Raw genomic sequence first — 26,703 nt, forward strand, 5'->3', positions numbered from 1 at the left:
GATACAACATCAAAAGCACAATCCAGGAAAGAAAACATTGATAAACTGAATTTTATTTAAATTAAAAACTTTTGCCCTGCAAAAGACACTGTTAAGAGAAGACAAGCCAAAGGCAAAGAAATATTTGCAAAACACATATATGATAAAAGACTGGTATCCAAAACATACAAAGTACTATGAATTTTCCTTAATAAGAACATATCAATACTGGTTCATCAACTGCAACAAACATAACACTCTAGGCAAGATGTTAACAATAACGTAAACTGGGTTAATACTAGGGGACCTAGGCCAGTGGGAATATATGGGAATTCATTATACTCTCACGTCAATTATTCTGTAAATCCTAAAACTGCTCTAAAAAATAAGTCTATTAATTTAAACAAAATCCAAAAAGGAAAAAAAAAAAAAAAAAAAAAGGATGGATCAAAGTCACAGTCTTCACTTTTCCCTGCCGTCACCTATGGTGATTCTCAAACACGTGGAAAACTATAGGCCCAAAAACTCTTTACTCCCTTTAATGACAATTTGTGAAAAACCCAGGTGGGAACACAAACTTATGAAAGATTTGTGAAAATGAAATGTTAAGTACAAAAGGTAGTCACTTTCAAGAACATAAAACAAGCAACCTATAAAATGAAGTAAAAATCTCTGTAAAATACAGTGTATGGGCAAAATCTGCTATGAGAGAATATGACCCTATAAGGATGTTTCCTGTAAGGATGTTTGCAAAACAATGGTAAAAACAAAAAACAAACAACCAAAAGAACAAAACAACAAAAGACAATAATGGTAATTCAAAGGAAATATTAACTACTTTAAAGATATTTTAAAATTAATTCATCTGTTTGTTCTTAAATCAGAAGACTAGAATATTTACATATGAAAGTAAGAATATTTATACATGAAAACAAGAAAAATTTCTGTATTTTATTCATCCTTGTCAACACTGATCATGGTACTATTCAGGAACATAACTAATATATAATTTGACTATATAAAGTTATCAGTGCTGTGACACTAAACATTTTATTTTAGCTTCTAAACATGTCACATATAAAATTTGTTTCAATATAATTTTTAATACATGATGCCCACCAGACATTGCATCAGAGTGGTCTATATATAACACATTGGACACGATTCAACAACAGAAGTCTAATGGCTATTAGTTGCAACACAGCTTTTAAAGGAAGTATTTTTGGTGTTTATTCATTGTAAAGTAAACTAAGACATACACAAACCTAGAAGTGATTATTTTAAGAAAACAACATAAGTTGACATTTCTAGGTCATCTACATAAAAAATGTATATTCTTATAATGGTGTCAAGATGAAAGCATATGGGAGTAAGTGAAAATGTACAAGTGCACTAAAAGAAAAGCTAACACACTTAGACCTTTAATCTTGTCAAATCTGACCTCAATCTTTTGGTCAAAACTTCATAGTAATTTCATTGCCTTATTAATCAAAGAAGCAGTAAAATATCTAAGATTTTATTGTGTTTTTACTGAAGATGAGAAGGGACACTGGAAGAAGAATGTGATATTAAGGGGAAAAAAGAAATGAAGAAAAACTAGCAACCCCATCAGATGCTTCTTTGAAGATAAGCGCCTAGGAAAGAATCTGGAGTGAAAAGAGGGAATAAAGCTGAAATAGAAAGGGAAAAACTGTCAATTCCAGATTTCATTTACCTCCTAATTTATAATGTTCAACTCATTTTCCAATTTAAGCATCTCGTAAAACGTAGTCTCATGGGCCAATCCTGTTCAAATAACATAAACACATAACAAGGAGGTCACTTAATAACCAGTATTTTAATTTGGGCTAGAATTCATCTTCAAAAAACTGAATTACTAAAATAGTTAAAATTAAATGGAGACCTCTATCCCACTCCATTAAAAGACAAGGTTCTATAGAGTAACAGAGGAGAACTCTACATTGGGGAATAGCAGGCACAACAGAAGATGAGAGTATCATTTAAAAAAAATCAGGGTGGCTCAGCTGGTTAAGCAACTGACTCTGGATTTCGGCTCAGGTCATGATCTCAGGGTTGTGGGATGGAGCCTTGTGGGAAGGAGCCCCATGTAGGGCTCCATGTGTGGAGTCTGCTTGTCCCTCTCCCTCTGTTCCTCCCTTCCCCCACCCCTCCACTGCTTGCTCACTCTATTGCTAAAATAAGGAAATAAATAAAATCTTTAAAACCAAAATCAAATGTTGTGATTCTTGTGCTGTTTTCACTTGGTTCTCAGGCTTATGCTACAAACAGGGTTTCTCATTGTAGGCACTAATGACATTTTGAACTAATTCTTTGATGTGGGCAGCTGTCCCATGCATTATAAGATATTCAACAGCACCTGCAGACTATCCAACAATTTTCAATAGCAATTCACACTTAATAATCACACATGACTCTAGACATTGCCAAACGTCTCCTGGGGGTCATAGTGTCAAAGCCGAGAAGCACTGACTTAGAGGCAAAAGACTGGAAAATTCTTTTCATTGGGCTCTTATTAGCCCAAGAAAAGGCTTCCAAATAACACCAAAAAGTGGTTCTTAAGGTTCCCCCACCAAATATGCTCTAGTCAAATACTTCCACAGGGAGATCCATTAATATCTAGCAAGCCTTAGTCAAATTCACAGAGCATGAAACAACTTCTTAAAGCTCTTTACATAAATTTGAACACAACCAAGGACCACAAGATAGCTGATGAAAGCCTTTAAAACGTCCTAACAGAAAGGATAACTTGGAGAAAAGAGAGTAAGTAGGGAGAAAAAACTTTAAAACATAACTTTAATTAAATTCATAAAGAGAAAAATATCAGGATGACATTTAAAAAATGCAGAGATCAAAAAAAGTACTGCAAATTAAAAACATAACAATAGAAATTAAAGTCTCAAATGTTTAAAAAATTAAATAAGTTTTCAAGAAACGGTAAAGCTAAAGACTGGCAAAAGATCAAATATGGGAGAAAAGAAATACATTTAAGAATATAATGTCTAGGGGCACCTGGGTGGCTCAGTCGTTAAGTGTTTGCCTTTGGCTCAGGGTGTGATCCCGGAGTCCTGGGATCGAGCCCCACATCAGGCTCCTCCTATGAGAGCCTGCTTCTTCCTCTCCCACTCCCCCTGCTTGTGTTTCCTCTCTCGCTGGCTGTCTCTCTCTGTCAAATGAACAAATAAAATCTTTAAAAAAAAAATGAAAAAAAAAAAAAAAAAGAATATAATGTCTTACTGCTACTTCAGAACCAAAAACACAGGCAAGGAAATTATAGTAAAAGTATCAGAAACTTCCTCAGAGCTAAGGAATACAAGTTGCCAGACAGAAAGAACCCATGAAATGCCCAACAAAGTGGATGTCTATAGACTCAAACTTACCTCACATCACTGTGACATTTCAGAACACAAGGTACAACAAAGAGAACGTTCTATAAGCTTCAAACAAAAAGGGTGTAGGAGCTTCCACTGGGAAGAAAAAAGTTAAATGCAAATTGCTGAAAATATGGCCTCAGATTTTATATCAAACACTAAGGATTCCTTCACAATTCTGAAGAAAAACATTTCCAACTTAGAATCCTACAGTTGAACTAAATTAGGGTAATCTAAAGATAATTAGAGGTACATAACGCCTCAAAACATTTGCCACTTAGCTACTGGAGACCGTGACCAAACAAAATGAGGATAACCATTAACCTTAATAGGTAACTATTAACCCTTTAATGATGATAACCTACATTAAAGAAATTCTAAAGCATGTACTCAAAAGAAAAAAGATCCCCAAAGAAAATTCAGAGATGCAAACATTAACACAAGCAAAGAATTACATGGGATATAGGAGAGGATCCATACAGAGAGGCTGCATGTGGGGCAACCACATCAAGCAGCCAGCCTAACCTGGAGATCAGAATGTTATAGGAGAAATTTTTCAATAATGGTTTAATTGATTAAAAAAAAAAAAGATAATTCTGAACCTATGGAGAGCAGATGCTGACAACACGCAGATTTTTGGGGACTGAATTAATGATAAATATTGAGAAAATATAAAACATAAAATGGTTATCTACCAAAAACTAAGGTATCACTGGAATGATGGGGGAGGGCTTGGGTATTTGTGGGAAAAACCTAAATTTACACTATCCATAGACGAAGTCAATAGATTATACCTAAAATGGAAAAATCAAGTGGTGGCATATGTTATCTAGAAATATGGGAGTTAAGTATCAAAAAAATCTGCCAAAAAAGTTTAAAAAGTGTTTCCCCCTAGAGATGGGGAAATGGGGGCTTTAACAGCCACCCTGCCTAACATCACACCCTTCCTGGGGCTTAGCAAGATGTGGGCATAAAGGCCCAACCGTTTCGGTCCACCATGGTGCAACTCTGGTGGGCCACATTCTGGAGAATTAAACTGGTGATAAATAAATCTAAGCTGTTTTTAATAAGCCATGTAGAAGTAGTTAATATTTCAAGAACATGTTCTTTTACATTTTAAACTATTTAAACTTTTGAACTACTTAAACTATTTAAAATTTTACATTTTAAACTATTAACTCAAAAACTGCTTGAATTATTTTCTAAATTTTAAGTAACTTGGGGGACACCTGGATGGCTCAGTTGCTTAAGCGTCTGACTCTTGATTTCAGCTCAGGTCATGATCTCAGGGTTGTTAGATTGAACCCTGCGTGGGCCCCACAGGCTGAGAAAGTAGAAGAAAGGATGAACTCCTGGTAGCTTTCCTGGGCTAAGAGGGAAAAAAATCAAAGCACAGGACCCACCAAAAGTGGGATGCAAATAAACCATCACCCAATTTAAGTTGAGATCCTAAGGGCAACATCATTAGGATCAGGGAGAATTGAATGCAAAACAGAACTCATGACTCATGACTTGAAGCCTTGCTTAATGGCCTGTGTGTGTGTGTGTGTATACACAAAAAAAGACATATATATATGTACATATATATATATATACACATATATAAAAACATATATAAAAATATATATATATAAATAAAACAAGTAATCTTAAGTATTGAACATGAACTAAGTGACTTGGGACTGGTAGCATGCCTAATCATCTTCCCTAGGAAAACATGCCTTCTTGAAAAAGACACCATTATCCTAAGATTTAAATAATCCTATAATTTTTCAAATCCAACAACTAGCACATAGGCACACAAGAAAAAAAATCATGAACCAGCAGAAAGAGACCCTTAAAAAATTAAGAAACTGAAATTATCAGTCAAAAACAACAACTTACAAATACTGTGCCAATAAAAGCCACAACTGTAATTTTTAGCAAGTAGCTAGAAACAGTAAGAATTTGGGTGATTTACTGCTTAAAAAGACACTGATCCAGAGATTCAAGCATCTCAACTATCCCAAAACAGGAAAAAGAATTCTATATAAAACATCATAAAGCAACAGCAGAAAACAAGACAAAACATTTTTTAGATATTTCTTTCAAAGCAGCAAATATTAGATTGACAGCTGACTTCTCAAAATCACTAATGGAAGCCAAAAAAATCAAAAAGCAAAAAACCCACAGTGGAACATTATCTTCAAGATTCTGAAAAACAACCACAATCTACAATTAAAAAGACCCAAAACATTCTTCAGGATTGAAGATGAAACAAGACACTGAAGGTAACCAAAAAATTAAGATAATTGGCCATCAGTGTATCTGTATTAAAGATATTCTAAACAGTGTATTAAAAGCAAAATGAAAAAGTTCTTCAAAGAAAATTCAGAGATTTAAAAATTAATGAACTGAAAATGGTAAAAGTATAGGAATATGTAACTGAACACTGATGTTCAGAATAGTACTGTCCAAGTGAAATACAATACCACTCACACATGTAATTTAAAATTTTCTAGTACCCGCATTAAAAAAAAACAAGGTAAAATTAATTTACTATAATTTCAACATGCAATCATAATAAAAAGCTGAATTATTTTATTGTTTCCATACTAAGTCTCAGAAATCTGGTATTTGGCATTTACAGAACATGACAATTCAGATGCTAAATTGTCATCAGAAATACTTGATCTTTATTTTTACAGTTTCCAGCTGAAATGTACATTTACATATCCAAGTTGTTACAAACAAACTTAAGGGTTTTTCAACACCTGAATCAAGTATCAATTTTCAAATTTAAATTAACACTACATAAAACTAAAAATTCAGTTCCTCAGCAACACTAATCACATTTCAAGTGGTCCATGCCAGCTACAAGCCGGCTACGGTACAGAACCTCTTCCTTTGAGTTAAAATTACAAATAAATTTAAAATAATACTAATAACATATAAGCCAGTAAGAAATGAAATGATAAAATCATCCAGGAAGCAAGAAATGCTCCAAGCACAGAGAAAGTATTTGCCACACTACACTGGTCAAATCTTTAGGTAATAGAAACATTGTGATAAGGAAAAGACATTTCAAATAAGAAATCAAAATAGCCAATAATTTTTTTACAAAATGTTCAAAGTCCTTAATAACCAGAGCACTGTAAATTAAAACAATAACATAAAGCCACATTCATCAGGTTGGCAAAAATAAAAAACATCAACTGTTGGTGAGACTGTAGAAAACAAGTTATGTATCATATACTGCTGGTAGGAGCATAAATTGATATATCTATTTTGGAAAAGTTTGACATAATCTACACTCTATAAAAATGAATGCTATGTGCATAGCATTTGTTAAACACTGGGCACAATCCAAAAGTCCATCAATCTTAGATTAATTAAATTGTGGTTTATTCATAAAAGGACTTACTACACCACTTACTATAGATATTACTATACAAAAAGGAAAAAAAAAAACATGTACTACAGCTAAATCTACTAACAGGGTTAAATATTGGTAACATGAGAGGCAAGTAATACATAATGTTTAATTCTTTTCATATAGGTAAGATACAGGCAAAATTCATCTACATCGTGTAGGAATGCTGACACTGGTAGTTAAAAAATACTTGAAGTAAAAACAGGAAATAATTACGATAAAAAATGGGAAATAATTACCATAAAAATTCAGTTAGTGTTAACCTCTCCAAGTGGTGAGCAGAATATTCAGGAATGGATGGGGGGAGGAGGAGGTCTCCAGTGCCAAGAATGTTCTAGTTCTGACTTTGGTAGTGATCACCAGAGTGTTCACTTAGTAATTATTCATTATACTGCGTACCTATGATTTGTGCATTTTTTGCATATTTAGTATCTTAACATAAAAAATTTAAATTTGTTACCGAAGGCACTTAAATTGCTTTGCTATAACTTTTTTTCTTTTATAAAGTAGTAAATGTTTAGTTGCAATATGAACAAAATTTTAAGGCACAAGAATCTAGTTTTTATTCCATTTGACAAAACCACTACACACAGAGAAAGAAGCACTAGGCAATGATGTATAAACAGGGTCCACTGACAAAATGTAGAAAAGTAGCAACTTTGATAGTGTATCCTAAAGAACTCATCACAGAATTAAATAATACCAATACAACAAACATGAGGAATTTCAGATTATTGGTCTTAAAAGAAACCATGAAGGGTGATAATCTTTCAAAGTACTTTTACCAAAGGTAACTGAAAGACCGCAATGGTTCTAATTAAGATTGTGTGAAATGAATATGAAAAAGAAACGGTGATATTTTACTTAAAAAGCCTTACTAATGTAAATTCATGAATTCTTTATAGTTCGAATTATTATCTTATGAGGGAAACATTTCCAGCAAAAATAGTTGGCATTTAATTGAGAAACCAAAGGCTCTAAATCCGAGACTAGTAACCAAAGAAACTTAAAATATCCATTTAAAAATCTCTCATCTACACTACAGAAAAGGGAAATTTTATGTTTCTTCTCTATAAACCGTAACAACATCGAGGACAAAATCCCATATCCCTTTTTGAGAACAAGCATAGGAGCTGGGTTGCAGCAACAACGTCAAGACATGGTAGGGAAATTCCATGCAAGACTTCTCAGCTTGCTCCCTCCTCCCCAAAACCACTCCAGAATTCTAAGGAGCATAGCGAAGTAAGGAATGATGGTCAGAATACCCAATGCAAGTAATGCATCTAATGCCAGAAGTTGTCAAAATTCACACATGGAGCTTTTCTCTCCCCCTGCTATGAACTGAAGAAACAGTCAACACAGTCAACTGCAGAGGCTCCAAAGATCCCATTTCTCTTTAGCAGCAGGATCATCAAATTTCTCACCACCACCCGTTGTAGTCAAAACCCCGCCAGAGATCTACTTTCATGAGGAATCCCTGCATGCTTCAGGGACCTGTCGGTAACCTTACAGGAAAGCCACGAGACCGAAGGAGCCTGCCTGATTTCCGGCCTGCCTGGCCTAACCAAGCCTGCCCCCTTCCCGCATTCCCAGTCTCCGCAACCCTCCGTCCTCATTCTTTCCGATTCGCCTTTCGCCACCGGCTACCTTGGCCTTCGTTTTGAGGCCAGCCTACCCCATGTTACCTCTCACAGAAAAGTCTGCCCTTACGAGGGCAGACTGAATCTGGCGACCACTGGAATCGCTTCGCAGAAGCCACTCGCCGCGTAGTCTGCTCAGCTTCACCTGCTACTGCCAACGGTACACCACTACTCCCGGCATTCCCCGCGCACGCATCGCGTCTCCAACCCCGCCCCACTCCCGCCCAAACACGTGACTTACTTGCGTCTCCGTTCACGCCCACTTCCGTTCCTCCACTTTCCCTTAGGAGAGAGGAGGGGGCAGGGGGTGTTAAAGAGTAGCGACTTCCTCCTACTCCCCGCCCCCGCCCCTCTACCCCCCGCTACAATGTCTTCCGGGTCGCCAGTACCTCGGAGCCTTCTGGGAAACCGTATCATTTCCTCCCCTCCCCCTCCTCCTGCCTTCAACCAACCAGCCTCCCGTCAGGGAGGGACATGCGCAGTGAGTGCCTCCCGTCTCTTCTACCCGAACCCCCCCTCCCCCCCCCCAGCAGAGAGACCCCAGCAGCAGCAGCAGCTGATGATGAAGAGAGAGGCAGTGGCAGAGGGGGGGCACCTTTTATTTCTATTTTTAAAGGGACAGGACACTAATTTTACCCCACTTCAACCTTGAATTGAGGGGGGTGGGGGGAAGGCGGCTGAGTTCCTTCCCCCACCCTCCAGCCCTGAGACCTGAGAGGGGGATTGAGCCTTAGAGAGAAGAAGAAGGAGTTTCTTCTTCTTCGAAAACCCCCATCCACGACTCCTACCCCCTCACCCCTCCACTAGCCTCCCTCCCGAGCCCCCTCCACCCTCCTCCTCTTTGGCCGTGAGAGGAGGAGAGAAAGAGACCAAAAGCCTCTTAGCAACACAGACCCTTCTCTGCTGCTGCTGCTGCTGCTGCTGCTGCTGCTACTGCTGCTGCTGCTTGGCCCTGGCTGGAGACATCTCACTACACCCAGGAGCAGCCACTTCCCCAGCTCTCCTCCTCCTTCGCCTCCTCCTCCTCCACTCCCCCCCCCTTTATTACCCTTTGTGTCATCCTCCACAGCTCCAGGGAAGGCACTCAAAAGTGGGGGGCAGGAAAGGTAAGTGTGTCTGTGGGGGCTTCATTGCCTTCCTCTGGCTCTGACTTTAACTCCGGGGCAACAGTAGCACCAAACCACATACGCAGTGGAGCTCCGGGGTGAGGAGGGGGTGGTGCTGGGGGGGGGGGGAGTGAAGGAGGGGTTGGAGTGGGGAGGGGTGTGTGAGGTGGGTGCCCATCCTGTCAGAGGAGGAAGGGCACTTTTATTTTTATTTGCTGTTGTCAAAAGTGGTTTCTCTTCTCCAGCTAACATCTGATTGTGTCTTGCTCCAGTGGGGGAGAATACAAAAACAACCCCCTCCTTCCTCCAATGAGGCGCCAGGGAAAGAGACAGAAAGAGGCACACTTTCTAGATGTCACTTGAAAAAATTCATTTGGAGAGCTTTTTTCCTTTTTCCCCAGGAAAAGCTCCACTGCATTTGTTTCTGAGTGGGAAAATGTCGGGATCTAGATTGTATTGGAACTGCTTATCCATTTGTAGACCTGAGTGTTTTCCCCTTTTTGGTTCTGTATGTGATTTGGAAATTGACTTAAGTGTTGGAACAGACTTGATTGGTTTTTGCTTTCTGGGTTTAATTTTCCTTTTTTTTGTTGTTGTTGTGTCTGACTTGCATGGAAGATCTCAAATTTTTAGTTGATAGAGGCCTTTGGTTAGGTTTTGACTTGTATTACTGCTTTTTTTTGTTAAATGTTTGTTTCATATATCAGCATGTAAAGTTCAAAGCTTAAAATGCTCAAAGTTTAAATACCACCGGTATTATCTCTCCCTACATACGTTCTTGATATTTGTTTTCCATAAGACGAGAATATAAGCTATTTCCTAATTAATCTGGGTATTTTTCTAATCTTTGTAACTTGCCTGAACAAGTAATCCCCATTGAAAACTTTATGTTGTTCTGGCTTCATGGAAGGCCAAACCTCTCCATCAATAGTTTGCTGGATTGGTACCACTTTCAGTTTTAACTGAATTATTTATTTAGTGTTGTAAATTGAGATGAGTTTTTTCATCTCTTGAGGTACTGAACCAAATTGCTCACTGTACGTGAAAGGAGACAAATTTCTAAAATATATTTTCATGAGTCAAATCATGAAGTCGTAGTTAGTATATTCATTGTAGTTAGACATAAATTGAAAGATAAATCCAGGTTTAGGTTTATAGAATAACAGTTTTCATAAAAATCACTATGGCTTTCAAATTCAGTGCTGTATTTTATTTTACAAATGCTAGAAAGTGTATTTCCAATGTAGGCCTTTTACTAGGGCTTACATTGGAAAGTAGCATTTTGTTTCATACATACATTTCTTTATTCTTTCCTTGAAGATGGATGCACACATTCATATATACACTCTCTCTCTCTCTCACACACACACACACACTCTCTCTCTCTGTCTCTCTCACACACACACACACCCTTTTTTGTAACTGCATTGGTATCTCTGATCCCATAATTTATGTCAGCAAAAAATATTCTTCTGTAAAGCAGCAATTTTATGATCAGACTGGTAATATGAAAACAGCAATTTGATCAAATAGAAAGGATTGAAGAAAAATAAATCTAGATGGATATATTCTTAAAACATGGTAATACTTTTAATTTTTTATTTTCTTGATGGTAAAGCCGAAACATAATATGCTTCTATTTTAGTGCCAGAAACGCACTGCAAATGTAGAAACTTGTTCTGTAAAATTTTCATTAATGTGTGCAAAAGTAGACATTTAGACACGGAAAAAAGCTGTGTAGCAGTAAACAATATGGTCTTATTTCCCTCCTTTCTGACATCGATTTGAACAATTTCTTACCTTTCTCTGAGGTGTAATTGGTGCACTTCAGCAGAAATCTGTGTCAGGTTCAAGTTTTTCTCCCAACATCAATACTAACTATTTCAGGTCCACCTAGGATTTCTCGTCCTCACCCTAATTCCTCAGCAACCTTAACATAGAGGGAGAAAGTAGAACTTAGTGAAGAAATCAATTTTAAGTAAAGCAAATTGTGTATATAATTGGGTGGTAGTTGCCCCGTCGGCAGCTGAGTGAAAATTTACAGTCTTAAGTATAATACCTTTGCTTAATTTATGTCTGCTTTTCTTTTGAAACAGTTCCTTTATCCCACCACTCCTAGGGTAGCTCTGCGTGGTTTGAGAATTCTGAACTTCCTCTAAGTGGGATAATGATTTATATTTAGACAACCTTTTTTATTATGACTTATTTTTTAGACATTAAGACATTTTAGGATTGTAATTTTCATCTAAGTGATATCTTGGAGGTCACTGTATCCAGCTCTTCATTTTCCATATTGCTGAAGTTCAGAGAGCTTGAGGAACTTGCCTAGGTTCCAAGACCTCTGAGTGGACAGAGCATGGACCCGAGAACTTAGGTCTCTTAACATTCACTGTGCTATACTACCTCATTTTCTTTTGTCAGAAATGAAACTGTCATTCACAATTTTGTGTATACCACTTAGGGATTTTATATGGAGGCATATTATTCTAAGAATATTTAGGTAAATAGCTTTAAGCCAAAATTTTGTCTATTTATAATTCAATTATTTGTTGTTGATTTAAGAAGTACTGATTTCTCTCGTTCTGGATAGTTACTATTTTGAGAATTATTTCAGCTTTCCCTGATGCTTATTTTTTCTCTGCACTTCTAATTAATCAGTAAATATACTTCTTATTCTTGGATTAAAGACATATATATAAGAATGATGAATATTGTATTATAAACGTTTACCTGTTAGTCTTGCTCTGTGAACCACTTAAGACCAAGGATTTTTGTCATGTTAACATTTTATATCCCTCACAGCAGGGTCTGATGCATAGTAGGCCCTACTGGTTGTTTGTCATAATTAATAGTAGAGTTAGGCATGTTTGAATTTCTTTACTCCCATATGTGGGATTCCTTTCCTTTCTTCCTTTTTCCTTTCTTCTCCTCCCTGCTACAATTTCTCCACTACCGTGAATTTTTAAATTTATTTTTACTGTAGCTCTCACTTTTTCTGTTAGCCAAATTAAATCCCATTAACAATATAGTACTTATAGAAAGAAAAACATATTCCCTTTAATCCTTGTACAGGATGCAATTTAACAAAAGTAATTTATTTTTAATAAGAGATTTCAAAAAAATTCCAATTAAAAATATACTAGCAAATGTTCAAGATACACTTAAATTTCATTTCATTGAGTGACTAATGCAATAGGTTATTGGAATGATTAGGCCACTTTTACCAGCTCTATAAAGCAACTGTTACTTAGGTGACATGTTTCCCTGACTTTGTTTTTTTGGTCCTTACCCAGACAATTATCAACTTTCCAGTTTTCTATGGATATGAAGATTTACTCCTAGTCATCACTGGGACCCCATGAAGTCAGCCAGAAAGCCTATGTCCAGCTTATGTACCTTTGCAAACTTGTCTGGATTTTGAATGTATGTGCAAAACAGATTGTATTTAGGTATTCGTTAAACATCTACTGAACATCTACTGTCTGTCAGGCACTGTGCTAGGCATCTGAGAATCAAGGATGGTCCCTACAGTTTAATGTGAAGAGATATTTTAATTGTATTCCACACGTACATTGGTCATAACTTTAGTTTGATGTTTTTTCCTAAATAAATTTTATATTAACTAAATGGATACTGTTAGGTGGAAAAATGCATATTTAAGAAGGATTTTGCTGTATTTTATTAAAATAGAAAAATATAAAGAAAAATTTTCCACTTAATACCGTATTCTGGGGATTTCTATTCTGTATATAATTCATTAATTTTAGACCATAAAATTAGTTTATGTGGCTATCATTGCTAGTATTTTATTGATATATACTTTTATTTGAATATTATCAACATTGTTCATTGAAATATCTCATTAAATTATTCCCCCAAAAAAACCAAATGCAAACTCTCCAAACTTAAACTTTTTTTTTTTCGCAAAAGTAACTTTTTTTCATTTATATTTCATATAACAGGTTATCTTTCATGGCTCATTGGAAGACATGGTACATTATCATTTTGATCATTTAGTTAATTTCTATAGTTTAAGCTAACAGTATAATTTAATTATAATGGAATAATTACAGTATATACTATTTAGGAGTTTTGGAATTTTCAGTGTGTACTAGATAAATTCCTCCAATAACCTTATTAGAAGCTTCCAGTTCTAGCTCTAAATTGATTAGTTGCAATTTTTAATCTTGATTATGTGATACAACTTCAGTAAAATGATTTGGAAGTTTCTTAGTTATGGATGTTTCAAAACCAAAGGATACTATCTTGGTTCCTATCATGGCTTTCATATGTAATTTAAAAATATATTAGAGAGAAATTTCCTGGATTTTCTTTGTCCCCCTTAAACTGTACTTTTTAGAATAATATTGATTCACAGTTTGAAAGGAGGGACTCTCTTGCTGGTACAGTATCTTGTGAAGGTACATAGACGTCTGAAGGTCAATTTGGATCTTTTTCAAATTCATTCATAACTTTTTATTCTAGTAATAATCATGGCTACCATTTATTCTAAGTGCCTAACACTGTGATAAATACACTGGTCCTGTGAACTTTGAACATTGTTCCCATATTACAAATGGGGAAACCTATTATTGACAAAATAGCATTTTACAGATAGGAGCAAAATAATCACAGTAAATTCATAACACTTTTTAAATTTAAAACACAGTCACAGTAGCTTTTATCAGTCAGTAAGTACGCCGGTAAACATTAGTAAAATCATGGCCCCAGCAGCTTATTGATAGAGTGATGGAAAATTTCTAAAAGTTTACAAGGACAGAAAAACAATAAACAAACCCAGTTCTTTATAAGGAACATAGATGCAGACCAGTGTGCAACTTGAAATAAAAATACACTTGACCCTTGAACAACACAGGTTTGAACTATGGGTCCACTTGTATGCAGAATTCTTACAGTACTCTAAGTATACTTTTTCTACCTTATGATTTTCTTAACACTTTTTTTCTCTAGCCTTATTGTAAGAGTACAATATGTAACACATGTAACATACAAAATATGTGTTAATTGATTATGTTATCGGTAAGGCTTCTGGTCAATAGTAGGCTTTTAGTAGTAAAGTTTTAGGGGAGTCAGAAGTTATACGGGATTTTCAGCTGCACAGAGGTCAGCACTCTCATTGTTCAAGGGTCGGCTGTATACATAAAGTCAGTCTTCTCTCGGGGCGCCTGGGTGGCACAGTGGTTGAGCACCTGCCTTCGGCTCAGGGCGTGATCCCAGCATTATGGGATCGAGCCCCACATCGGGCTCCTCTGTTATGAGCCTGCTTCTTCCTTTCCCACCCCCCCTGCTTGTGTTCCCTCTCTCGCTGGCTGTCTCTATCTCTGTCAAATAAATAAATAAAATCTTAAAAAAAAAAAAAAAAGTCAGTCTTCTCTCTGTATGGCAAAAATTACATTTAGGCTTTCCATATATTGAACTTCCTTTCTCTTGCATGGGTTACATTTAGCATTTTGTTAGGTGAATCTTGAAGGTTCTAACAATTTGTGACCCAATGAATATTTACTGTAAATATTAATGTAAATGTTTTAATGGAAAACCTCTACAAGAGGGAACATATATTGCCTAGTGGTTGGGTGTGTATAGATACATATCTTCTGGACCCTGTACCTTGTAAGAGTTTCATAATTACTACATTACACATATAGAATTAAGTTTAATGTACTCTTTTTTTTTTTTTTTAAGATTTTATTTATTTATTTGACAGACAGCCAGCGAGAGAGGGAACACAGGCAGGGGGAGTGGGAGAGGAAGAAGCAGGCTCCCAGCAGAGGAGCCTGATGTGGGGCTTGATCCCAGGACTCTGGGATCACGCCCTGAGCCGAAGGCAGACGCTTAACGACTGAGCCTCCCAGGCGCCCCTAATGTACTCTTTTTAGTACTATGTAAAGTCAGAAATATTTTTGGTACGAGAATGGACAACTTGCTGGATTCTCTAGATGCCTAAATTATTATATAGTTGTTCTTTAAAGCAGCTACTAAATTAAAAAATGTTTGACCCAGCTAACCAGATTTGCTTTTACATTCTTTGCTTCTGGGAGAAAAGAGTAATTTCTAAAAATTCTATGTTGTTAATCAAGTAATTTTCATATGCATCCTAAGTAAATACACATTCATCCTATATGCATAAATTGACTACATTATTCTATAAATAATATGCCGATACATTATGACCTGTAGAATTTGGGAATGTTTTTAAATGCTAAAGAACCATTCTCTGTAATCTATTATATTTCAGAGAGGAAACTTTATAACAAATTGGTTTTATTGCTTTAACGAATAATCTCAGTAATCGGTGGGATAGAGTAAGTCTATGGTCTCAAATAGACCATATCCTTAGATAACCTAAAGGTGATTCCTAACAGGCAAAGGCAATACCTAAAGGTAAAGGTTGGAAGTAAAGATTCTAACTCATCATTGTTTCTGTTTGAGGTATTTCTATAATATCATGTAAGATTTCAGAAGTTGGAATGACTCATATAATTTTTCAGAGAGCCAGGGTGAGAACCAGGCTTGACATATATATATATTAAGGTATATCTTCTAATGTAGCTGCACATGATGGAAAAGAAAATCACTAATGATATCATACCTGGTGAAAAGCATATATTTCATACAAAGTTGTATGTGACTAATTCTAAATTGAGTCCTACTTCAGTTGGCCTATATAACCTTTTCTCAGAACTTGTAATTAAATTCTATGTTATTGAGTAATTAATAGAACATATTGTTTTAAAGGACTAAAATGAGTTATATAAATCAGTCACCTGCCTTGTAATGGTGAAAATTTTTGCACATCCATGCTTCGCTGAGTTCTTTGCCGACCAACCAAGGTTTAAGCAATTAGAGGAAAGATTTCTGTATGGTGCTAGTGTTAAAATATACATTCTTGTGCTCCCTTTTTTAAAATTTAAAGTCTGTATCTTGAAAGTTGGAAGTAAACCTAAAATGTTTCTTAAGGTTGACTGAATGCTAAATTATATTAAGATCCATCCTTATATCCAAAGCTATTATTTTTTATATACCTTGAGTCCAGAAATGTCTCCTGATTGGTTGGACATTAATTAACTCAATCCATACATTCTTAATATTACTATCTAAAAATAATAATCTTGGCTGTATACATACAGTCACTAATGTTGGGGGAGGCAAGTATTCCACATTCAACAAAAGAAAAGTATTGATTTCTAAATAGCTTCTTTACTTGGAATATACTGATATAAAAAACAGCTGCTATGTAAGATAAAAAGGATTTTTACTTATTTGGAAAGTTAAATGTAAAGTTTATCATTAACGAATATTAAGCCAATATTTGAAAAGTCAAATACATGTTCCAGTAATGACAGAAATATAGAGACTATTTTTTAGCATTGTTCCAAAATCATTTTCCTTCTTCCACATTTGTCACACAGGAGTTTGTGCTGAAGGATTTCTTGGCCATTTTAGAGACTGTAATCTAGTTAAAAGGTTTGTTTATACTTCCCATCTCTGTTCTGCTGATGGTATTAGAATGCAGGCCAGAGCCAGACATCTAACTGTTTATAACATTCAAACTTCAATTAAAGCTGCAGTGTTCAGTTCACTATATATCAGAAAGCTTTATACCAGCTACAAATATCACCAATAATGATGGCAATGATTTTGTGTAGCCATAGGCTTTCCTAAATCATGCCATTCCTTCTGAATACTTTTTTCATTTGGGCGGTATTAACATTAATTCTTTCAAAGAAGTCTAAAAATGAAGCTTATTTTCTACCAGAAGTAATATAGCATTTCCTTCAGCAGTTTCTTTTGATAATAAAACCTAACAGCTTATATTATTACATATCTCATTTAAATGGCCCAGTTTAGTTTTTTTTTAAAATTAGTAAATTCTATAGTAGATGTGTTTGTTTGCTAATTGATTCAACTCCAGTTTCCAGTTTGAAGAGCATAGCAATATGTTGCCTATTAGAAAACAAAAGTAACAATCCCATTACTCCAGTGTTATATGTATGGGAGGAGACTAGACCTACATAATACAGATTTTAATTTAATTTTATGTTGCTTTTCTGGTCTGCTGCTCCTGCTGTTTGTGATTTCTGTGTTCTAAGTATGTTGGTAAACTGTTTTAAAAGGTTGTTTTCTTGTTTTATTTCGTTTTGTTTTTTTTGTTGCTGTTAAGAATTCTTTAAAAACATTTCTTCGGCAGCTTCAATGTTTTTGTGCAGTCTACCTCATTAATTTAGAAAATGAGTTATATGTGTATGTGTTTAATTTTTCTAATGAGTAGGCAAATTTGCTATATTTTTTCTCTTTTTATAAACTAAATTTTACTTTTTACTAATTTTGGACCTTGATTCCTAAATGTGTACATTCTTTATGTACATACATATATTTTTTCATTAAAATACAAGTTTATAAGAGGTTTAAACATTTAAGGAAAGATGAAAAATCATATTAAATTCAATGATTACTTGCTAAAATGCTTTTAATTAAAATATATTACGATGGAAAAAACTACATTACTCATTTTCCCAGGCACTGAAAGAAATGATTCATTTATTTTGAAATTTTATAAGAAAGTTAGAAAATGCTACCTGTGGTCTCTGAGGATAAGAACTACCAACAACCATGCAAAATTTGGATTTGTAAGCTAAAAAAACATGGAAAGATCTCTAAGATAAGCTAAATTGAAAACATGTCACAAAAAATATGTACACTATGATCCCATTTATATAAAAAAATGCACACAGAGAATAATATGCATGTACTATATAAGACTATATACTTATGTACATATAATACATATGTTATACCATGTGCACATATATTTATAAAATAAAATAATGTATAAGATATGTCTTATGTTTATGTAAATACATTAAGAAAAAGTCTGGAAAATATGTAGCAAATTATATCCTTGGTTTATAGAGAGTGTGTAAATAGGATGCTGGAAGATTAAGAACTCTTATAATTTGTATACTTTAGCATTACTTGGATTTATTTTTAACAATAAGTTTATATTCATGTAGTAATTTTATAATGGAAAAATATACTTACATATTAAAGGAATGATCCAGGAAAATTGCAGTCCTATCACCTAATCGTCACATGAATATATCCCTTGAATATCTTGAAGAGAATTGAGTATTGGCTAACAATCATCATAGCTTGATACAGAATAAAGTCTGTTAGACTGATCTAATCTTATCTAACAGGGTGAAAAGTGTAGTCAATTGAGGGAGGAACAATGGATATAATCTATCCTGACTTTGAAATACTTCGCTTCTTATTGCAAAATACATTTCTCACTTACCTGGGAAAATATTGACTAGGGAACTGATGGTGAAGAATGTCAGTCACAAAGTGGTGACAATAAGTCAGTTTTAGTCTGAGATAAGATATATGTTGGACCTAAGATAGACTTTTATTATTTTAATCAGTGCTCCAAATTATATGCTCATTCAAAATACAGATGGCATAGTCACTTAACATTTTTATAATTTTTCTGTATTCAGGTAGTGGTTTGAATAGAAGACAAAGATAAAGCAAGTTTTTAAGATTAAGTCTTTTTTTTTAAAGTGTCTGAAACATGTACTTGAAAAACACTTCAGGAGCTTTTGTAAAATAACATCAAACCGAGTATGAAAATATGCAGAGTAAAGAAGCAATTAGAATTCTGTAGAGTTAATCACAGTGGCTTCTTGGGAGGACATGAGTTAATCAGAGTTTAGGTAGAGGAGAAATCGTAGGTTGGTTCAGGAGAGAGTAATTCAAGTTAAGACAAAGCTTGCAATGCAATGAGAAGATGGGGAAGCTTATTTTTAGTAGCTTGAAAGCTACGATTAAAATTCAAAATAGCCTGGTAAATTAAAAAAGGTGTTAGAAATAATACACCTTGCATTTGTGTTTTTAACACTTTATTTCCAAGAATGCAGATCAGAAAAGAAATAGGGAAAAAATAACTTGCATGAAACATAGGGAAGTGAACAGTTCTTTGCAATTATAACTGGAAAATTTGTCAAGAGTCTAAAGCAAGTATATTCTGAATGAGTTGGAAATGAAACACTATGTAGTTAAAACAGGAAAAATTTATCCAAGGATACTAGCTGAGGTTCTTTTTCCTTTTATAATTAAAATTAATACCCAAGTTGGTCCCCAGGATCAATAGTAAATAGTATACAATTAAAACTATGAATCTTATATATAAATTCTAAAAATAGCAAAGGTATAGTTTGTTTTCTCCATTTACTTAAGTTTTACTTGCATCTGGCATAATTTATTTCCAGCTGGCCCCATCATGTCAATTACCATTCCCCCTCTTCCTACCATCACAAATTGAACTTTTTTTTTTCCTGAAAAATGTCAGTCTTAAAGAGTTCTATCAAATATGGCTCTGTATTGTTTTCACTTGAAAAATCAGTGATTTTTCTCTTATGTAGGGGTCATTGACTCAGTATTCATTATCTCTCTCTCTCTCTCTCTCTCTTTTTTTTTATCCGTGGTTTGCCAATGTCTTTTTTTCAACAAATATATGTTGAAATCTATTATGTGCTCACTGGAACAGTGACCAAAAATAGACATGGATCTTGCTCTTCTAGACTTATCCTAGAGATACGGATATTAATCCGATAATCATATAAATAAGTGCAAAGTTGGAACTATTCTAATTGCTGTGGAGAGATACATGGTATTAATATGAGCACTTTTAGAAGAAGAATTTAACTGATCAGTGGGATCAAGGGAAGTTTGTTTTTGTTTTTTGGAGGAAGCGTTTAGTTTTCTGAAATCTTGATGAATTAGTTAACTTGATCAAGAGGGAGAAAAGTTCTCTAGAAGGAAGATTCGAATAGTATGTACAAAGGTACCAAGGAGGGAGAGAGCATAGTACCTAACATTAAATGATGGTCAGAATGACAGAAATTGTAAGAACTAGGAAGTGCATGTTAAAAGGTGATGCTAGAGATTTATGTAGGATTCAAACTGCAAGATATTGTAGGCCAATGTTTTCTTTATCCTTAGGATTAATATTTATACTTAGTCTAATATTCTTTATGCTCAGTGCAAAAACTACTTATATAAGGGTTGTGTTATAAGAGTTCATTTTTATTTCCCCTTAAATTCACAGTGCTTTTTCCCATGGAATCATGGTTATAGTGGTCAGGTCGTATAAAACCCCTTTAACACAGAAAACAATAGAAAGTAGTGACCATAACATTTTGCCTTAAACATAAGTAGGTAGAGGTTAGAAAAGAAAAGCAAGAAAGGGCATTAAAATGAATATGTATTCAAGAAAATATCCTGGGCGTGATTGACTGACTTGTAAATAATGAAGAAAAAGAAAAAGCCTTCAAGTGTGCTAGGCTGGTGTAGGATATCATAGCAAATGATCTTAAGGCATATATTCAGTGGGACAACTTGAAAAGACCTTTAACTGGCACCTGGATATATTGCATTGTGATATCTGGAGCAAACCAAGAGAGACAGAGTAGAAGACAATATTCACAAATTGAGTATTCTGAATCTAGGGCATATTTATGTTGATATTATTAGAATACAAAAAATTTTTTAATTCCTTTAAGAAAAGCAAACTTACAAACTAATCACAATACAGTGCCAACTTTATTTTGATTATCTTTAAATTAATTTATATAGTCAGAATTAATTATAAATTATTAAGTTCCATTAACTATTTCAGGCCTCAATGTTATCCTTGAAAATATGTATCTCAATTGGAATAGTAGTTTTAAAGACAAAGTTGAAGAGATTTAATTTTTAATTGTTATTTTCCATTTAACTTATATTGCTGATAAAATATATTCATGTTGATCTTTAAGTTTTAAGCCTCTTTGAACAACAATTTCTGTGTTACGTAATAAACAATCTAATAACAAAGGTTCAAGAAATGCCCCCAATGCTAGAGCATTATAAAAAGTGGGTTAAGTCACTTGAATTTTATTTAGGCCAAAATATCGCAAAGATGTGTTAAATTGTAAGGATGATGTAAAATATATACAAGCATTCATCGAATAGACAAGGTGCATCACATTACTGTTGGTTGATAAATTCTGCCAGTGCGTCATCCATCAGGTTGATTTTGAATTTAACTTTTATGGCATTCTCAGAAATGGCAGACCATGCTTCTAAAGCAGGTTAACATCTAAAATTAAAAACTACAGAATTGAGTTTAGTGCTGCTTTATTCACTTACTTGCTTTTTTACTAATTTATAGGACATTCTTACTGAGACGCTATCACTAGCATTGGTTTATTTTTCATACAGTGTCTAGCAGACCACTTATGATTTCATTCATAGAACATAAGTGTTTGGGAAGCTTATTAGTGTTGAAAAGATGGTTTCCAAAATTTATTTAATAACTCTAGGGAGTCGGGATACCTTTTAAACAGAAATGAAGAATCACTTGGGAGTTGTTTAGGGATTGACATGTTCCTTGTTTTACACCTTCCTACTTCTCTTTCTGTCTAAGTGTATTCCAGAGATCCCTAGTTCTGTGATAAGCTGATTGGTATGAGACATACCCCACTAAAGTTCCTTTATCAAATAAAGTTTAGACAGTAACAATTATGATTAAAGAATGCTGGATAGGAATTTTTACTGCAGTAGTAATCACTAACATGTATTGAGTGCTTCCTTTTTGACACTCACTTTGCTAAGCATTTTACATACATTATCTTATTTAATCCCTTTAACAACCAAAAAAAAAAAATTGGAAGTATATTCTTCATATAATATCACTGCTTATAAGCACCATTGGCATAAATTCTGTTAAGAACATAAAAGTGAGACAAATACCATTTTAACCTGTTATAACCTTAGCTTTGGAAAAGGAAGATTATGAAATTTATGCTTAAAATTAAATATTGAATTTAATAGTGTATTTCTATATATTTTTTATCTTTGGAATGAACTGTGTAATTTTTTATCTGAGTGTAGTTGACACATTATGTTAGTTTCAGGTATGTAACATTGATTCAACAACTCTATATGTTATGCTCACTGCAAGTGTAGCTACCATCTGTGACCATGCAACACTATTAGAATGCCATTGCCTATATTCCCTATGCTTTACCTATTATTCCTGTGATTTATTCATTCCATATCTGGAAATTGGTTGGATTTCTATATACTAACAATGAAGTAGCAGAAAGAGAAATTAAGAAAAAAGTTCCATTTACAATTATACCAGAAAGAATAAAACACCTAGGGATACACTTAACCAAGTAGGTGAAACACCTGTACTCAGAAAACTATAAAACACTGATGAAAGAAATTGAAGATGACACAAACAAATGGAAAGATAACCCATGCTCATGGATTGGAAGAATTAATATTGTTAAAGTGTCCATACTACCCAAAGCAATCTACAGATTCAGTTCAATCCCCATCAAAATACCAACAGCATTTTTCACAGAACTAGAACAAATATATTACTGAAATTTGTATGGTTTCACAAAAAACAAACAAAAAAAGCAACAACAAAAATGCCCAAATAGCCAAAGCAATCTTGAGAAAGAAAAACAAAGCTGGAGGTATCACAATTCCAGAATTTCAGACATACTACAAAGCTGTAGTATAACTAGAGTATTCACAAATGATCAATGATAACCATAATTTTTTTAATAATAAGGAACAACTTTTAGAGCTTCAGAGAGTCCTGAGTTAGAACAGTGGCTCCATATACTGATTGTATAGTATGCAACCTTTGGTGAGCTGGTAAGGTTCTGAATTTGGGGTTATCTGTAAAATTTATATACTGACTCATTTCTCACAGAGTTGTGACTATTAAAAAATGCAAATGAAGTCCTAGCATGTTGTGGACAATCACTAAAATTTAATTTCCTTTCCTTTTCTTTCTCTGCTTCTATTATTAGTAATAACCATGTTTCAGAATCTTTGTGAAATTATGAAATAATTTAAATTTTTTTCTTTTTTAAAAAATAAAATTATCCATTATTCCTAAAAATATTTTAAAACTTTCTCTGAAATTTTACACATGGACCTGATCTACTCTTATCTTTTTGCTTTCCTGCACTTAGCTAATAAAATGGGCACCTATAATATTATGGAACTCAGATATTAGAGAAATTTGAATAAATGGTCACACTTTGTTAATTTAAATATTCTACTCCTAGCTTACGCAGTGTTTTTGGTAATTCTTAAGTGAAATAAAATGTAAATAGGTTACTTTTCTTTATCTAGTTTCCCCACATTAAATAGGCAGTATTAAAAAAAAAGTTAAGAGGGGGTGCCTGGGTGGCGCAGTCCTTAAGCATCTGCCTTCGGCTCAGGGCGTGATCCCCGCGTTCTGGGATAGAGCCCCACATCAGGTTTCTTCACTAGGAGCCTGCTTCTTCCTCTCCCACTCCCCCTGCTTGTGTTCCCTCTCTCGCTGGCTGTCTCTCTCTGTCAAATAAATAAAATCTTTAAAAAAATAAAATAAAATAAATAAAATTAAAAATTTAAAAAAGTTAAGAGCCTGGGCTTCAGGGCCTGGCTGTCTGGATTCAAATCCTCATTCTCCCATTTCCTATATGTATGACATTCTCAATTTCCTCATTAGTAAAATAGGTGTAACAACTGTGCCCACCTAGGGGTTATCTGATAAAAGATATATATATATATATACACATATATGTGTGTGTACGTATATATGTATATATGCACCTTTAAAAATGCCTGGCACATGTTTCTAAAAGTATTAACTGTTCTAGTGATTATATGTGTTGTCTGTATATTAGTCGTAATATTGAAAAATTGGTGACTTAAATGTCATGGTGAGTGTCTAACTTGGTAGTTTCTCACTTGGCAGAATAAATCAAATTCAGTTTAACTTAACGAACCAGTTGAAAATTATGTCACACTTTTATTTTATATTTTCCCAATTCTTTACATTACTTTTAAATTTTTGATCTTATTGTTGAAAGATAGTGGGAAAAACATCCCCATTGTTTCCTGTAAAGAAACAGACATACAGAAAGTGCAGACCTTTTAAAGCATGGCACTGGAAAAGTCAGTAGAAAGACTAAATTAGAATTCAGAATATTTCATGTGCCAGTATTTTGAGCCGAGCTATGTCTACTCCTTATTAAGTATTCAAACAACAAACCTATTAGTTGGCAAAATGAATAAAATAAATGTTAAAGTTATATTATTCTGTTCTTCAAAAATTTTTTTGGCTTGTGTTTCCTTTGGATGTGTCCTCTTAAGTTTTATTTACTGAAAACTTATATAGAAAAAATTGTTTTAAATGGGATTAGATTAATTATATCTCTTTGGATATATAAGGATTGAGTATTTTTTTTTAAGTTATCAGTGTCTTCTCACCACCACCCCCAACGAACTAGTTCAAAAACTCCTTCCCTATTTCTCATATTATCAGTGTTCTCATACTATATATTATAGGTTCAATGTGCTTTTCCAAGCGGTCCTAGAAACTTAACCATCAGTGTTAATATTTAGTTTCTATGAAAAACAATTCCAAGTTTCAGAGAATAAATTATTATTTTACAGTTAACTTTTGAAGAGCACTAGGATTATAAGAATGGCATATTTCTATAAAGATACATTAGAGGAACATTAAAAAGTTGTTTTTTCTTGTTTAAGATATTATGTAGTGTCTATAATTCATCAATTTAAGAAAGCAATAAACAGTTTTGTTGGGGTCTAAAAAATAATAACTGGTGATGACCAAAAGACTCAGAATTATTTCTTTTGAGAGATCTATAAATGATTTGTTAGACAAATAAGTAATAGAAGAGTATCTAATATCAAATTTGTAATTATTGTTCATAGTAGCTTAAGAGGTAAGATTATTATGTAAAATAATTTATTATGAATTTTCTTTTTAAAAATAGCAAAACTTAAAATTTAGTATTCCATTCTAATAATTTGCAAATATTTATTTACATAAATGCCACTTACATTATAGAAAATTAAAGATAATTCCATATGTTTCTAAAATAGCAAGATATTAACTCAAAGGCACAATAGCCTTACTGCCTTCCACATGAAATAATGTTTGAATTTTGTAAACAAGTTCTACAAAATGTTTATCTCTCTCTCTCTCATTCTCTCTCTCTCTTATATTTTGATACGTTAATTCTGCTGATTGAGGGCATAGACTCAGGGATCCAATCACCTGATAACCGAGTCTGAAACTCAAATTACTTTTTAAATCCTGATGTGATTAAACTACTTTTAAGTTTCTGCTAAAAAATACCAAGTTATGTTTAAAGTCTTTAAGTTCTGGCTTGTGAAAAGAATTATTCTCTTTAAATGAGATTGTTGTGGACATTTTAGGTTATTAAGGCTAACATCAGCTGCTAAGGGACATCAAATCCTGACTCAAGGGAGCAATAATATTTTTAAAAGCAGGAATTTTTCTGAGAGAAAGCATACATTGTTGTGTTTATACTTACTATATACATAGTTAGGTTAAGAGAGACCTAGGACTCAAGAAACAATCTTGGGATTTTCATAGTGGTATATAGAAGCATAAATATTCATTCATTCAGTTACTTGTTCTACAAATAATATTTGCTATATGTCAGTGATTCAGCAATAAATAAGACAGGCAGGGACCATGGCATTTAAGAGCGATCAACATTACAAAGTTTCAGGTACTTAGAGAATGGATATATGACTTGAGTTCTAAGACAGGCATTTCTAGGTGATAATAATAAAGTCATGTAATTTTCAACCTCTTAGTTTTATTGGTGAAGAAATAGAGACCCATGCCAGAAAAGATAAATGATTTATCCAAGATCATATAGCAAGTGGTATATCTAGGACTGAGGTCCCCTGCCTCTTGGTCTATCTACGTTTGCCACTTGGGTTAAAACAGGAAGCTGAAAGAGAAGAAAGGCAAGGTGCCTAGCAATTTGGACCATCCACTTTGGGCTTGAACATAATTAATGTAATATGAGAAATTATACTTTTTAAACTTATTTGTTTCTTTGTGCTTGTTTGTACTTTATTTGAATTTCCTTAAATTTCCTTTGGTTCTCCTTTAACATTTCCTTAAATAGTTTTTCAGGGTTTTGCTATGTCCATATTTGTATAAAATTTTTAAAAAGGAACTCTGTGCCCCTGGAAACCACATATGTTGGTTCTATGGTTCCTGAAGCTCTTGTCTGCTGTAACTTTTTAGGGGTATA

General features: G+C 34.1%; 2 protein-coding genes across 12 annotated transcripts in view; one reads left to right on the forward strand and one right to left on the reverse strand.

The window, feature by feature from the left end:
• The window catches only part of ORC4 (origin recognition complex subunit 4), an 87,114-nt gene extending 77,695 nt beyond the window's left edge, over positions 1 to 9,419 (reverse strand). For 2 of the 4 annotated variants that reach the window (XM_057317505.1, XM_026492837.4), the window contains exon 1: positions 8,466 to 8,614. The gene's annotated coding sequence lies outside the window, so the exon portion shown is untranslated. Of the gene's footprint in view, positions 1 to 8,465; positions 8,631 to 8,661; positions 8,703 to 9,314 lie in introns of those variants that run through there. The other 2 variants (XM_026492836.4, XM_026492832.4) reach the window with 2 other exon arrangements.
• MBD5 (methyl-CpG binding domain protein 5) overlaps positions 8,835 to 26,703 on the forward strand; it is a 444,593-nt gene continuing 426,724 nt past the window's right edge. For 5 of the 8 annotated variants that reach the window (XM_057317489.1, XM_057317493.1, XM_048214230.2 and 2 more), the window contains exon 1: positions 8,909 to 9,526. The gene's annotated coding sequence lies outside the window, so the exon portion shown is untranslated. Of the gene's footprint in view, positions 9,527 to 26,703 lie in introns of all 8 variants that reach the window. The other 3 variants (XM_048214234.2, XM_057317495.1, XM_057317496.1) reach the window with 3 other exon arrangements.

Source organism: Ursus arctos, unplaced genomic scaffold (assembly GCF_023065955.2).
Source record: "Ursus arctos isolate Adak ecotype North America unplaced genomic scaffold, UrsArc2.0 scaffold_1, whole genome shotgun sequence".
NCBI classification, from domain to species: Eukaryota; Metazoa; Chordata; class Mammalia; order Carnivora; family Ursidae; genus Ursus; species Ursus arctos.